Source organism: Phoenix dactylifera, unplaced genomic scaffold (assembly GCF_009389715.1).
Source record: "Phoenix dactylifera cultivar Barhee BC4 unplaced genomic scaffold, palm_55x_up_171113_PBpolish2nd_filt_p 000672F, whole genome shotgun sequence".
NCBI lineage: Eukaryota > Viridiplantae > Streptophyta > Magnoliopsida > Arecales > Arecaceae > Phoenix > Phoenix dactylifera.
Window position 1 is genome coordinate 133,313 of NW_024068059.1, and position 5,938 is coordinate 139,250.

Sequence of the window (5,938 nt, forward strand, 5' to 3'; positions counted from 1 at the left end):
TTGGAAAAAGATAGAAATCATTCAGAAAATTTTCAGTGCTGGAGACGTCTCTGGCAAATCACAGAGACGTCCCCCCCGGCGAGACGTCTCGCGCTAGTCGTGGAGACGTCTCGGGGACCGAACGAGGGTTTTTAAAATAGGTGAAACAGCTCGAGCCGACCCGAGCTATCTTCTTTCGTCTCCGACAAAAACAAAAACCCTAGCCTCCGTTTGCTCTCCACCTCAAACCGAACCAAAATCTCCCCATTTTCCTAGGGTTTTCGATTCATGGCACCTAAGAGAGCTAGGAGAACGGGTGGGAGGCGTCCTAGGGTAGCGACCGACGGCGAGGAACGGAGGGAAGAGCCTTCCGCGCCATCTCCTCCGGTTGCTCCGCCAACCACGACCCTTTCCTGTGCAAATCGCACAGTAACCACTGGTAGGTACATCGACTTTCAATTTCTAGCAAATGAGGGGTTCTCTATTGGAGAGAGACTCCGAGCCCAAGGTTGGGAATACCTTTGTACCCTAAATACATCAACCTATCCCGGCCTAGTTAGGGAAATGTTTAGCAACATGGCCTTAGGGGACTCGGGGTACACTGGATATGTCCGAGGGACATTGATAGAGATTAATGAGGATGTTCTATCTAGTGTATTACAAATTCCTAAATATGGTGAGGCTCCGACCTCACACCCTCAAAGGGAAATTGCCCTAAACTTAGTTTTAGGACGAGAGGACTGCGGCCCTCTTGATGTGGTTAACTCCCAAGACCTCAATGCCGAGATGAGATTACTCTTGAGCATTGTTAACCGGGTCCTATTCCCAAAAACCGGCCGCTTCGATTTCATTTCGGAGCGAGATTTAGTTATCATGCACCACATCTTACTAGGGATCCCCCTAAACCTCCCTAGACTTATGTTAAACTACATCTCTATATGTCATAGGTATTCTAGGTTTAGCATACCATATGGGATGATTTTCACTTTACTATTCAAACACTTCAAAGTTCCCATTCCTGAAAATGAGCCTGCAAAATCCTTAAGAAACACCGACTACTGCAATGAAAGTACAATGCATAGAATGGAGTTTCACAAGGTAGATGGATCATGGGTTAAGGTACCAAAAAGAAAATCTCAAATTTTAGAGCCTGAGATCCCACATCAGGAGCCAGACCACCACTCTCCTCCACATAGCCATATGGGCTTTCCTGATGTACCCTCCAGCTCAGCTGGACCTTCCACATCCATGCCTCCTCCTCCTCCAGTCAGTGGATCCTTCTCCCTGTCAGATGAACAGATGCACACTCTAGCATCTGTGATATGCCAGCAGATGAGAGAGGAGATGAGATCGTTGATCACTGCTGAGTTGGCTCCTCTTCGTACCTCACATGAAGGGCTTCTACAAGAATTGAAGGAGATCAAAACTCAGGTAGAAGCTACAGCATCAGAGTTGGTTCATGTGGGTACCCTCCAAACTATACGATCAATTGAGCTACAGGAGAAATTGAAGGTCATATCAGATGGTCTTCAAGAGTTGACGAGTCTTGGAGGCAATTTGGGCACCGTGGCTGCCCAACTTAAAGGAAAAATTGAAAGGGCAAGTCTCGAGTTTGAAGCACTAGTAGCAGCCTTCCATCAATCTCAAGGAGATCAGTTCAAAACTCTACTGGACTCAATAAATGCATTTATAGAGGCAGCTGCTAGGGCTATTGAACAACGTCGCCGATGAGGGACATTTTGTAAAAAATCTAGGGTTCATCTGTTTTGTAAAACCCTAGGCTCATTTTGAAACTTCTTTTGTATTAGGAATCAATACTTGTAATGATTTCCTCTCTTAACTTTGTAATGACTTCAAATGATTGCAATGATATATGAATGTCATACAATTCCTTTGAAACTTTGTGTATGTGATTCTATGATGTGCCATAAAAATCTCATAACATACCTTAAGTGTTCAAACTTGACACAACTTATCAATGCATATAAAACAGGGGGAGCACATCTTGTAATAACTATTTTAAACAAAAAAAAGGGTCTGAAATGAATTCCAAAACAAAGGGGGAGTGAAATGAATGCTGCATTCATTAATAGACCTAACTTGGACAGCGGGAGCATAACTTGAATATCCTTAAGTGAATCATGGTAACATGCTGAATTCCACTAGAAATTGTGTTTTAAGTACCTAAGAATAATTTGTCCCCTTCATTGTTGATGACAAAAAGGGGGAGTAGATATATAGAACCTATATATGGAGTATATGAAGTATATGGAGTAGAACCTAAATATGGAATGCAAAATTTACACTCATACTTAAAAGTTGAATTAAAAAAGACAAAATTGAAGAATATTGGCTGTAAGATAATTGCCCTTCTGGAAAAGAAAGGGAGAGTCAAAAAGTACTTAGCCTTCAATTGTCTTTAGCATCAATACTTCATTAATTTACATTTTAACTTGATTCAAATTCAGTTGATATACCAAAATTGCTCAAGAGCTACTAAGACCAATACTTATGCATAAGGGAAAAACTGAAAATTGACTATTTTGAATTATGCACACTGTATCTAGATCTAACCAAAACACAATACTTGTACATCTGATCAAATACTGTGTATATGTTTAAATTTCGAATTTTGCATATACTCAGTGTTTTGTCATCATCAAAAAGGGGGAGATTGTTGACCCCCTAATGGATTTTGATGAATACAAAACATTAGAGTTTAATTCCATTTATCTTAACAATTTACTTGAGGATTTCAGGTGATTAACTAAGAATATTGTTAAGAAATGTCTAGGCAAGTTCCCATATTTTTCAAGAATTTATTGAAGAATTTTTGAGTTGAAGAAAATAGATCAGGGACAGCCGAGACGTCTCCGGGTCGTCTCAGAGACGTCTCTGGCACAAACAGGAAGAATTGGCACGTCTGGAGATGTCCCCGGCACCTGGCGAGGCATCTCGCAGGGTCGGAGTCGACTCCCGACACTGCGGAGTCGACTCTCTCAGAGGCGGCAGAAAGGCCGATTTCAAGGGATGCGCGCGAGTCGTCTCCACAGGAAGCGGAGTCATCCCCGCAAGTAAAAAGCAGACTTCCCGAGTCGTCCCCAGAGAGTGCGGAGTCGACTCTCTCAGGGTATTCCAGAGGGCGTGTTTTCCGTTGACAGAACTGCCGAGACGTACCCTGAAAGAGCGGAGTCGACTCTCTCAGAGAATTTCAGAGGACATATTTTTCAGAGATAAAATAGCGGAGTCGTTCCCGAGGCAGCAGAGTCGTCCCCATGCAAAAAGCGTAAACATCCCGAGACGTCCCCATAAAGTGCCGAGCCGACTCTCTCAGAAAAACAGAAAAACAAGAAGTCAAAGAGTCCTTCTGCGGAGTCGTCCCCGTAAAGCGCAGAGTCGACCCCAAACAACGTCAAAAGAAAGTTTATACAGCCGAGACGTCTCGCGTTGAAGCGGAGACGACTCCGGAGCGCCTGGGACGCGACTGACACACTTTTTCAGGTTTGTTTGAATTTCAAACTTCCATATCTTTGTGTCTAACGACTATATTTGCTTTTTGGTCTATAAAAGGGAGCTCTTGAGTGCCTTCCAATATCTTCTTACCAACCCAACACAAGATCATTCAAGAGAGAAGAAAGAAAAAGAGGTTCAAGGGAGTTAGAGCTTTCAAGAGGAGAAATCAAGTGCATTCAAGTTTTCCCAACTGATTTCGTGCTCAACCACTCACTCCCACTTGGCATTCAAAGCTCACATTCAAGCCAACGCGATCCACATCGGAAGAACCATCATTCCCCAAGCTTCCAACGGCCAAAAGGGTTCTTCCGGGTTTTAATATTTCTCATTTCTATATTCGCTTCATTAAGAGCTTTTAAATCCTTGTAAACTTTTCATTATTGTCCTTGTTCCAGTCAAGGGACTTGGAACAAGGGAAAGGCATCTCAAGCCTAGGTAAAATTGGGGGATTGTAGGGTTCGTTGTTAGCCCGGAGTAAAACAACGAGTTGGGTAGTGCACTCGCAAAACTACCGGACTGCAATCTTGGATTATAGTGGAAATTCCCAAAGGTGCTTTGGGGAGTGGATGTAGGAGCAGTGGAAGCTCCGAACCACTATAAAACCTTGTGTTTGCGATTGACTGTTCTCATACCTCTATCTTTACTCTAGTTCATACATTTGTGTGTTTTATTTTTAATTAGACAAAAAGTTTTAAAACACCCAATTCACCCCCCTCTTGGGTGACCATCTCTGGGCAACATGGCTGATCTAAATGAAGATGCGGGGAGTCACCACGATCGAGAACGTGACCCCCATGTTATGACTCTAAGACAATACCTACAACCGGCTAGGACTAGTCAGCCTTCATGCATAATTTTTCCTGATAATGTGGGACATTTTGACATCAAACCTGGGGTAATTCAATTGCTGCCCAAGTTTCACGGGTTAGAATCCGAGATCCCGTATCTTCATTTAAAGGATTTTGAAGAATTGAGCATTACATTTGGAGTGCCAAACGTCACCGAGGATGTCCTCAAGCTGATATTGTTTCCTTCCTCTCTAAAGGATAAGGCCAAAACATGGCTAAACTCTTTGCGACCTAGATCAATAAGAACTTGGCAAGATATGCAGAGAGAATTTTTAAAGAAGTTCTTCCCCACACAAAGGACCAACTTTTTGAAAAGACATATCAGCAATTTCCAACAAAAAGATAATGAAACATTTTATGAATGTTGGGAAAGATTTAAAGACCTTCTTCTCTCATGCCCTCATCACGGATTCGAAACTTGGAGGACCATTAGCTTCTTTTATGAAGGTTTATCTCCACAGTTGAAACAGTTTGTAGAGACCTTGTGCAATGGTAGATTTTTAGAAAAACATCCTGATGAAGCGTGGGAGTATTTGGATTCCCTTGCTGAGACTGCCCAACTTTGGAATAACGGGGATAGAAACAATAAGTCTTTGCCTAAGCCTACTAGCTCTGTACAGGGAGGCCTTTACAACCTCAGAACTGAGGATGATCTTCATGCTAAAATGGCAGCCCTCACTAGGAAGGTAGAAGAAATTGAGCTTAGGAAGATTGAGCCTGTCAAGACTATAGAACTTAGAAATGAGTGTTGTGGTATCCGCGATATGTCGGGTCATTCTACTACAGATTGTCCCACTATACCGGCGTTCAAAGAAGTCTTGCACGATCAAGCAAATGCTATGAACTCCTACCAAAAGCCTTATAACGATCCACACTCAAATACCTATAACCCTGGTTGGAAGAATCATCCAAACTTTAGGTGGAGAAACGATCATCCTCAACAGTCACACCATTCAGCTCCTCCACCTGCACATCCTACTTATGCACCACCACCTTCTCAGAAGCCGAATATTGAGGATACCTTGCAATCTATACAAACTTTTCTACAAGGTCAAGCTAATATCAATACTCAAAATACTCGAAATTTTGAAGATATAAGGAACCAATTGTCAATGTTGACTACCGTCCTAAGTACCCAAGAGAAGGGTAAGCTTCCAGCTCAACCCCAACCTAACCCACAAATGCACGGTAGTAATAATACGGCTCCCTCTAGTTCGCATACAGAACATGCAAAAAGCATTATGACTTTGCGTAATGGGAAAGTTATCGATCAGACCAACCCATTGAGACCGTGAGTCACTTCTAATTCTGATGCTCCCAAAGTCGATGAAAGGAACAAAGAAGAAGTTGAGGTCCCAACTTCTACCGAGAAAGTTGAATGTCCTTTTCCTCCACCTTTTCCACAACGGTTAAAGCCGTTGCAAAAGCTCGAACCTAATTCTAAAATTCTTGAGCTTTTTAAACAAGTAAAGATCAACATACCTCTTCTTGATGCAATCAAACAAGTACCCTCATATGCCAAATTTTTGAAGGACTTGTGTACTGTTAAGCGCCGATTAAATGTTAAGAGGAAGACATTTTTAACTGAAAATGTGAGT

General features: G+C 42.4%; 1 non-coding gene across 1 annotated transcript; it reads right to left on the reverse strand.

Moving 5' to 3' along the window:
• Positions 1 to 4,643: 4,643 nt before the first annotated feature.
• Positions 4,644 to 4,752, reverse strand: LOC120106873. The gene has a single exon (XR_005508869.1). It is a non-coding gene; the product is annotated as a small nucleolar RNA R71 (small nucleolar RNA).
• Between the last annotated feature and the right edge of the window lie 1,186 nt (positions 4,753 to 5,938).